Raw genomic sequence first — 10,086 nt, forward strand, 5'->3', positions numbered from 1 at the left:
TGTTCCTGTGGAGTCACAGCTGGACAGACGCTAAGCTTCGAATTTAAATCGACCTGAAGACCTGCTGAGTGCTGCTCAAATGGGTTTAGTGTTCGATCAGCCTCACTACACATGTGGCGTGACACAGCTGCCATTCCACGGACATGCACAAACCATTGGGTTTAATGGTCATCCAGGCATAAACAATTCTAAATGGGTTCAGCTGGTAAGGGCTAAGGTCAGACTGTTTTCTGGAAGCATGGTAACTGTTACGACATGAAAAAATATAGTCCTAGACTCAAATGTCGTTAAAAAGTGGTATATAACGTAGTTTAAAATGAAATAGGCCATGGCTCAGCAAAGAAGTTTAAAATGACAGTACACACAAAAATGAAGACTGCGCTGAGGAGTTTGTATAGCTGAGTTTAGCATGATGCTCACATGTAATGTTTTTCAATTATCTTTGTTTGCATTAGCTAAGTGTCATGTGCTTTACCATGGCAGTGTTTGGTAATGTAATATCATGTATTTTTATTTAATGCCATGTCGACAACCAAGGCTATTTTCATGGCAGGGATATTTCAATAATACATGTGCAATTAAAAATCAACAACCATATGAATGCATAAATAAGATTTTTTTGTGTTAACATGATAAAAATTCTTAAAAGAGTTAATTTCATAAAAAAAAAAAAGTCTTGACAATGTTTGGTGGATGTGTAAATGACACCGTGGAGCTGCTATATATTAACATTTAATTCCAGTTTGTGGAAAAGCTGTTAGCGATGAGCTCTGATTGATCATGTGGTTGTGTACGACAATACAAATGAACATATTACTTTGTCAGATTTTATATTAACATTGTATCAATTAATGAAGTCAATTCAACTTTACTTTAAGTTAAATTTAATAAAAAATAATTGATTGTAAATTCAACCACAACTGTCATTTTCATTTAGTATATTTTTTTTATACTGGGTGTCTTTATTAATTCATAATAGTAATAAACAAAAATTAAGGCCTAATCCCAATTCTATTTTTGTACCCTTAACCCTTCCACTTGGCCCTTGAAAAAGAGTGTGTAGGGGAAGGGCTTCGAAATGTTACCCTAAGAAATGGGACAGCACAACACCTGCACACGTCATCTATGTAAACACAAAAAAACAACCCTAACGTTATACCAGACACTGTAAAAAGCTCATTCCCAGACACTAGACTTCTCTGACCGGTTATTCGAGTGTCATCGATTGACAAAATGTTGTGGGACTACTATACAGGAGTAAGTACTATGCATAATAGATATTGAAATTTTAGTGTTTTTTTTTTTGTGTGTGTTTTTTTTTTTTAAGCATGATGGTAAAACACAAACGCCGTTATGAATATTAAAACATATGCGTGTTTGTTGTTAAAAGGGGAAGAGCTAAGAGGTTGAACTGAGATTGGGCCTAGTTCAATGGAGTCCAAAACAACATAACTGAACTCCAAAGATTTACTGAAGATATGTTTACTCAATGCACTAAAAACAGAAAAAAAAAAAAATAATAAATTATATATATATATATATATATATATATATATATATATATATATATATATATATATATATATATATATATATATATATATATATATATATATATATATATTCTCTACAGATTGCAAAGTTAAAAAAAAATAATTTCTGGTTAGACACAGTTATCACAAATTCACTTTTCTATATTTTACACTGATACAATAACAGTATCACTTTCAAAAAAAACTGCAATTTTCAAATGTTTGTAATTTCAGGCTACAAAAAAGACATTTTCTATCCATTTTCTAATAATCTTCAGTCTAAACTAAAATAACAAAAATAATTTTTGGATCATTTTAAGACAATCACTCAGCAAATAGTGGGTGATTCTAGTATTTATTACAACCGTTTGGTGGTAACAAAAGCACTGGAATCTCCGCGAATATTTGCTTCACAGACATAAGAAATATATCCTCATAAAACTTGAAATCTGTGCTTTTAAATGAACCGACTATACTTAAAAACAATTTGTAATCTGTATGAAACGAACACAAGGTACAGTCAGCCCTGCCAAACAAACATCACATGACAGCAACTACTCAAACGTGTAAATAAAGAACACTGTAACTTCTGAAGGAGATTCGCCATCAAGACCAAGTTGTGGATTACTTCAGAAGACCAGTGGGATCTGACAATCATTTTTGCAGAGGATGATCATGTGTAGAACAGCCATAAATAAGGTTGGTGTTATGATCTTGTTCGTTTCGAGTGCGCATATGCATTAGCTCGAACAACCTGAAAATATGCTGATTTTGTTTGATCAGGATGTTTAAAGGTAAAACCTATGGGACGATGGTTGTTTAATTTTATTGGCGATTCCTAATATGTACTATAATTGTAAGTTTGGCCAACAATTTTGGAGAATTTAATGTTTCCCCATTTGGACAGAATGTCCGGGCATACTGCACGAGAGGCCTTTCAAAGATGGCCACCGTGTGAAATGACTTGCCTTAAAAAGACTTTGTTGGTAGTTAAATACAAATGTAATTAAAGACCTACCCAGTTCTTATTTATTTAGATACTTTCAGTTTCGAAACTTTATCTATAAGCAGTTTTCTAATTTTCCCATTGTGCCAAATAAAAGTATACTTGATGATATACTCAACCATCATACCTCTTCAAAAGGGGTTATTTCTAAAATCTTTACTATTGTTAACACAAAACAATCACTCTCAACACATGTACTGAGGGCTTTTTGGGAGGAGGAACTAAATTTAACAATTGAAGAAAATATCTGGGATCTTCTTCTTGCAAGAATACATTCATAATCAATAAACGGGCATACTCTCATTTAATTCAAGGTTTTGCACAGAATACACTCTAGAACTAAACTGAATGAAGTTTTCCCTGATCTTGACCCAACTTGTCTTTGGTGTAAAACCTAACCAGCCACATTGTTACATACTTTCTGGTCTACTTTGAAACCGTCTGATTTTTAGGGTAAAGTCTTCAGGTGTGTTTCCGCTGTTTTTTCATTACCAATAGACTCAAACCCCTTAACAGCACCGTTTGGAATCCTGCCAGAATATGTTGAATTAAATTCATTAAAGGCTGATAGTGTAGCCTTTGCAACCTTACTGGCTAGACGACTTATTCTTATGAATTGGAAGTCAGCAGCTCCCCCTTCTTATCGGCAATGGGTTTTTGATTTTCTTACATGCTCTTCAAATGGAAAAGATTTGGTCCGAAATCAAACAAAACACAGAACAGTTCCAGATAGTCTGGAGCCCTTTTCTAAAAAAAATAAGGAGACACCTATATCTTAATTGGCTTTATTCCAATCTTTTCTTTGTATTTTTTATTTATTTATTATTCTTATTTTTGTTATCTTATTTGTATATCTTTGTTTAAACATGTTATTTTAACTTTTATTTATATACTTATTTAGTGTATGACTCCATTTCCAGATAATTGTTTGTTTGGTGAATTGTATCAGTGCATATATCTATATGCAGCAATATTATGTACATTTTAACGTCTGACCTATGAACCTAATAAAAAAAATGTAATTAAAAAATCTTCCATTGTGTTCCAGAGAATAAGTAAAATCATTTTGTATTGGGATGACATGAAAGGGAGTAAATGATAACAGAACTGAGATTTTTGGCTAAACGATCCCTTTAAGTGCATGACCATTGTGACCTGCTGTTTCCTCAGAAACATGACAACAGTGGCAGGGGGTCTGTTTCTCCGCCCACAAACACAACTGTAGGAAACTCTGACACCCTACACCAGAAGAGTGGCACCAGAACAAAGACAGAAGGGGAAACAAAATGGCATCTGTCTGACAGATAATTTTGAACCAATATTTTTATTTTAACTACATAAATAAAGCAAACAAAAGGTGATTTCCAGAAAAACAAATGAGAAAGAAGCATTTAGGCCTTCCATCAGCCAATCATCCAGGCAGTCGCTTGTTTAACTTCTGAGATGAACATGTGCATATGAAGATCCGGGTAAACATCGATGACTCGCACATTGCACGGTTTAAAAACCAAGTATGATATGGTGCAGGTTTACACCAATTTGCTTTCACTTTCAGTAGGCATTTTAACACAATGAAAGTGAAAATGTAGCTTGCAGTGACAACCACAATTAATAAGACTTAAGATTGTAAGTTGCTATTTTGTTGATCCAATCAAGTAGATGACACTAAATACAGGTGTAAATGTAATCAAAAAGATTTTAAGCTTGTGCAATTTCGACCACTTCCTGTGCCTTACACACATTAAATCTGACTGCTTATGGATTAGAAACCAAGATGCTTGCATGTGTTCAAAAGACCACCTACTGACCTCATTCTGAAACATCAGCTACTGAAAATGTGAGTTTGGTCTGAAGGAAAAAAATGTTTGTCCTGATTCAAAGAATATATTATCAGATTCTACAAATATATGGTCATAATATGGTAATAATAAAAATATATATTATATAAAATCTATCCATAAAAAAGAAGAAAACACAAAATAAATACTTACAATCTATTTTAGTATTTGACACAACATTACATTTATAAAATATAGCATTCTTACATTAATTACAGCTCTTTGGTGAAACAGATTTGTGAATGTTCTATGTCATGTTACAGACTAGAGAGTAGGCATGAGACGATGACTGTTTTTAAGGTATACCACGGTTTGGAAAAGTCAAGGTTTTAAAACAGCCAAAATTTTCTGTTATACTGTTCCTATGGTATTTGTAAGATTTTTTTCTACATGTTTTTACTTGAGTTTTTTAGAAAAACAGTATCTTCAGCAGAAAATATATCCAAAGATGCCATTTTAAAATGTAAAGAAATCTGTGTTTTTGAAACGAATGAAGACAGCAGAAGTCAGTAATTCACTTGAATTATTTAGCCTGACATGTTTACTCTTTTAAAATATTCTAAATGTTTCTCAAAATAAAAAATATTGTGTTAAAAAGGGAAAAAAAGTTTTAATGCTTTAACATTTACTCATTTGTAACTGTAAAATATCCACTGACAAATTGAGTACATTATAGTTGCTTTTTTGAGTCCAAGTCGATTCTGCAAGATTGTTTCGCAACATCAGATAAAAATCCCTCAATTCACCTGCCCATAGGCACTCTCTAATCAGAAAGTAGTCGAAAATAAACAACAAAATAGACGGATTAAACTTCCTTCTCTAAATGTCATCCGATCGACCGAAACCCATTTTAATAAGAGGTGTAAACAAGGCCTCAGATTAACCATGCCTGCCTGGCTGGGACGTGGTGTTAGAGTCAGCTCTGGGCCATTGAAGGATGTAAACAACCTCATGTGACGCTTCTGAAAAACCAGATGTGTTTGTAAACAGCATTCTCAGGCACCAGCAGATGGACCGCACATCTCCTTCAAGACATTCCCAGGACCATCGGCCTCCCGTGGTCTTCCTATGCAGGGTCTCATGACTGAGCTTTGGCCGGAGGGGTGCAGTAAGACTGGAGGGGTGGCAAGGAGGGTGGATCTGCATTGTTTCACAGGGACCCCAGGCCAGCCAAATACAGGCCCCCGGAATCAATCCCCTGCTGGGATATAATCCCATTCAATCAGGGGTGGCTCCCAGATTGGCTGAACAAAGGACAGGGAGGAGTGAGGGCAGCGGCGTCACGTTAGGCAGGGCCGACTCAGACACGTTCACACGGCTCGGGAAGCCAAAGACAAAGAGACCGCTGTCATCTCTGTCCCCCATGTACACCCCTCCCCCAAAACACCCACCCAACAACAAATATCACACGGCTCCCTCCATGCCCAGGGTGTTCGCTTATGCTGGCTCCAGCTGATCGAGGCATGTGCGCCGTATGCTGAGGTCTTCCATCATCAATACGCCACTCTTCCTGTGGCTTTCCCACCCTAATATTGCCTTAAAGACTTTCAAGTCGACTCTACTTTGGATCTGACAGACAGATGGTGGCAAGTTTGGCCAATGAGGTAACACAGCCTCTGTGGTATCTGCTGTTAAAGTCAGCGATGGCATTTGACAAATAGAAAACAAACTTTCAATAAAGTAGAACTAACTATTAACATCTGACCTCCAATTTGGAGAAATGGAAACGGGTTGATGAAAAGGCCAAACTCTCAAGCCTCAAAGCTCACTGGAAAGCGATTCAACCAAACACATGGCACATGGTCTGACTGACCTGTTGCGAAGAAGACATCTGGGGTCTGATTTATCAAACTTTGTGTAGAAATTTTTCTTAAAATACCAGAATTAGGCATAAGACGATAACCATTTTCAAGGTATACTGCAGTTTGGAAAAGTCAAGGTTTTAAAACCACCAATATATATATATATATATATATATATATATATATATATATATATATATATATATATATATATATATATATATATATAATTAAAAAAAATTTTAGGACAACAGTATCTCCACCAGAAAAGATATCCAAAGATGCCATTTTAAACGGTAAAGAATCTGTGATTTTGAAACCAATGAAAACAGCAGAGGTCAATGATTCATTTGAATTAAGTAGCCTCACATGTTTACTGTCCCAACATATTCTAAATGTTTCTCAACATAAACTGTATTATGTTCAATATAGTTTTAGTTTTTACCCAGACATTTAAAAGAATATATTTTAGAACGGTAATCCTAATACCATGAAACCATGACATTTTTATCCAAGGTTATCACACCGTCAGAATCTTATACCGGCCCACGCCTAGCCAGAACACATTTTCAAATATGTATCAATGATTATGGCTGATGTGACGATTTAAAGTCGTTCAGTTAAGTCAATATTTAAGTTAAATATGTTTAGAGATTACTTACAGCTGCGCACATTCTGTTGTTCAGTTTGTTTTCATAGATCACAACCTTTGAGTGGGAAGTGGCGTACACACATTTTTAACCCATTATATGCCACATTTATAAATGAGACCCCTGGACTTTAAAGTTCAGTAGTTTGAACAGATGATTAAAAAACATTGATAACTGTTTTTTTTTCCAACCCCGTCTGACAGGTCGTAGGTGTGTAGGTGGTTCTTGAGAAACAACAATTCCAGATAGCTTAAATGAAGAATCCAAATTAAAATAAAAGTCTGTGATTATGTAGAAATAATAGAAATATTTTGTTAAAATACAACAAAGCTTGCTATCCTGTTGATATGATTAATCCAAAAAGTCATCATGAAGTGTAAACACACACAGAGTGAAAGCCTGTCTTTATTATACGACTTTACTAAAATGGCAGCGTATATAAAATAAATGTTAATTATAAAATTATGCTTTGCATCAAAGTTGAGGTTTTTCATCTGATTTAGCTTTTCTATTTACTATATTACTTTATTTATTCTCTAGATAGATAGATAGATAGATAGATAGATAGATAGATAGATAGATAGATAGATAGATAGATAGATACTGATTATAGATAAATAAATAAACTACAAAATATATGCAATATCACTGCATAGCAACAGACTCCATCATGCTGTAAGCTACTTTTTAAAGCACCCACAGCCAATAGTTTGCAAACGACTTAATGTTTAAAACAATACTTAATTCCAGTACTGATATCGAAAGATTAAGTAAACGAAATAAAACAGCAATCTTACCTAACTAAAATGTTCCTCTGTTCACACTTTATCCGTGTATGGCTGAGAGTCTCCAACTAACGTTACATTTCTTTTTAAAATTGTTCTCAGAAGCCCAAACTTGTGAAGTCTATATGAAGATAAGCTTATCTAAAAACCAAAACTGCCGATAAAACACTGAGGGATGGCAGCGGTCAAACGCCTCTTAAAAGCTCCAGACAGCTGTTAAATGTTAGATATTTAGAGCAGCACTCGAGTGTTTGGTTCTCAGCTCTGGTGAAGCTCAATCTAACAAAAAGATTTGAACAAAATTTACAGCCACTGCGCAAAAACAGCTGGTCGTATCTAAACAAGAAGCGTTTGTATGAGCGCCCAGTGTGTGATAGTGAAGGAAAGAGCACATCACATACCGTGTGCACGGCCTCTCCAGCGCCTGTGTCATAATAGTGCTGCTCGCCGATTATCAGCTTCTAGATCGTTGTTTTGTGATAGATCGCGATCGGGCGCTCGTTTCCGGTGTCCGGTGGCAAAAGATCGTGCATTGATCAGGACCAAATCACAAACGCGTCTCTGTTAATCCACACGAGACGCATGATCTTTCCTCCTTCTCTCGCTGTGTGTCTGACCGGGTTGTTTGATTGGCGACTTGCACGGTGGATTTCGGCTTCAAAGCGCACAGCGCCCAGTTCTCATTGGAGAATGTGTGAAGTCAGGAGATTGATATTGAGACGAGCAACAGCGGACTCTAGAGGAGGATGTTGGTAACTGCGTCCCATCGTGCCTGACATCATGCACTGCAGTGGAAACGTAGCAACTTTTGTTTCTGAAGATCTGTCTCACCTTTTTTGGAATTGTGAATAAACAAAAAGTTTTTGGAGAAATGTATTAGATATATTTAGTGGTATAATTCCTGATGTTATGTTAAAATATGAAAATGTTATTTTTGGAAATAACCATCAAAATGAACATCAAGATGCTTTTTATTTATTTTATTTGTTATATTTTTGACCAAATATTTTATACACAAGTGTACATTTTGTAAGCGTAAACCTTTCTTTTAGATTTTTCTTGGAGATCTAAACCTTTATATGTCTTTGATTTCTAAATGTACTAATAAAAAAAGCTGTAAAACTGTGAATCTGTTTATAAGATACATTTCTGTTTTGATCCCTGGCATGTAATATTATAATGTAATGTAAAAGTTAAAAACTTTTGTTTCTGATAAAACCAAAAAAGCTGAAAAAAATTATAAATTACTATTTGTATATATAATATAAACATGTTAATTTCATTTTGGTCATATGAGAAACAATAATTAATCATTGTTTTATTATTTTATATAGGCTAATGTTGTAATGTTTTTGACACATTGACTACCATATGTAGTAAATTGATGGTTAATATTTGTAAGGATTGTGCAGATATATCTAAAATGTCAAAGTAAAAAAAAAAAACAGAGCAGATGATATAAACATCTAAAAACTGTATCTTAACAAATACCCCTAGAAAAGGTCAAAACGCTGTCAGCCAACTGGTCAGCAAAATAACTTGACACAGACCAGCCAAACTCTACTTCGCCAAAAGTAAACATCCACAACATTTAGAGCACTTAAAAACTTTAACCAAACAACAAAACGTACTAATGTTGTATACTAAATGCTGAAAAAGAGAATGCATTAGCAGAACACTGCACCTAAATAGACAAACCCTGACTAAATGCAGACCAAGTTGAGGAAAATCCCTTGTGAAAATTACAAAGCTATTTCTACAAAGGAAATATTGTAGAAAATCCATGTTTTGCTACACTAACTATTTTTTTTAAGCTTTCTACACAAACTGAATGTGACACCACAACGTTCTAAAAAGTTTATCGTTTGTGTGCATGCGTGTGTGTATGTGTGGGCTCATAGGACTATAGCATAAGCCCAGTGGGCTGCCAGCACAAGGCATGGAGAGACTACTCACTAGCAAAATTGTTGTCCCCATAGTGCTGGCCCCCACATGGGCAGCCCTGAGGAAGCCCTAACTATGCTCACACGGTAATTCTGCTTGTTGACAGCAGGTGTTTATCATCAATTTTCAGAAACACTCAGTTAATCACTTAATTATCTCATTAACTTCATCAATGCGTCTGTGTTTTTAAATCTGTTTCTATCATTGAAAAAAAAAACATTAATTGAGGGTGCAAAGCCAATGCTAATACAATGAAGCTTTGCTTTCTGGGGTTCAGCCTCAACCACACAACGATGTTTAAAATAGGCCAGATTTTAGTTTTATGACAATTTTGTAAGTGTGAAAAGAATGACACAAAATTAACTGTAGCAAGAAAAGTGTATTCAAAAACAACTCAACAAACCAATAATCTAAATCTGTTAAAAGCATATACAATTCAATGCGCCTTACCCTAAAAGCAATCCAAAAATCAAGATATGCTGTAAAAGTTTGAAAGTGATAGTGTATACACTTCAAAACAATACATAAA

At 34.9% G+C, this 10,086-nt stretch overlaps 1 protein-coding gene across 6 annotated transcripts in view; it reads right to left on the minus strand.

Annotated features, from left to right (window-relative positions):
- pik3c2b (phosphatidylinositol-4-phosphate 3-kinase, catalytic subunit type 2 beta) overlaps positions 1 to 9,603 on the minus strand; it is an 84,749-nt gene extending 75,146 nt beyond the window's left edge. For 2 of the 6 annotated variants that reach the window (XR_012387163.1, XM_073916727.1), the window contains exon 1: positions 9,570 to 9,603. The gene's annotated coding sequence lies outside the window, so the exon portion shown is untranslated. Of the gene's footprint in view, positions 1 to 7,625; positions 8,299 to 9,569 lie in introns of those variants that run through there. The other 4 variants (XR_012387161.1, XM_003199487.7, XR_012387162.1 and 1 more) reach the window with 2 other exon arrangements.
- Between the last annotated feature and the right edge of the window lie 483 nt (positions 9,604 to 10,086).

Source organism: Danio rerio, chromosome 11 (assembly GCF_049306965.1).
Source record: "Danio rerio strain Tuebingen ecotype United States chromosome 11, GRCz12tu, whole genome shotgun sequence".
In the NCBI taxonomy this organism is placed as follows: domain Eukaryota; kingdom Metazoa; phylum Chordata; class Actinopteri; order Cypriniformes; family Danionidae; genus Danio; species Danio rerio.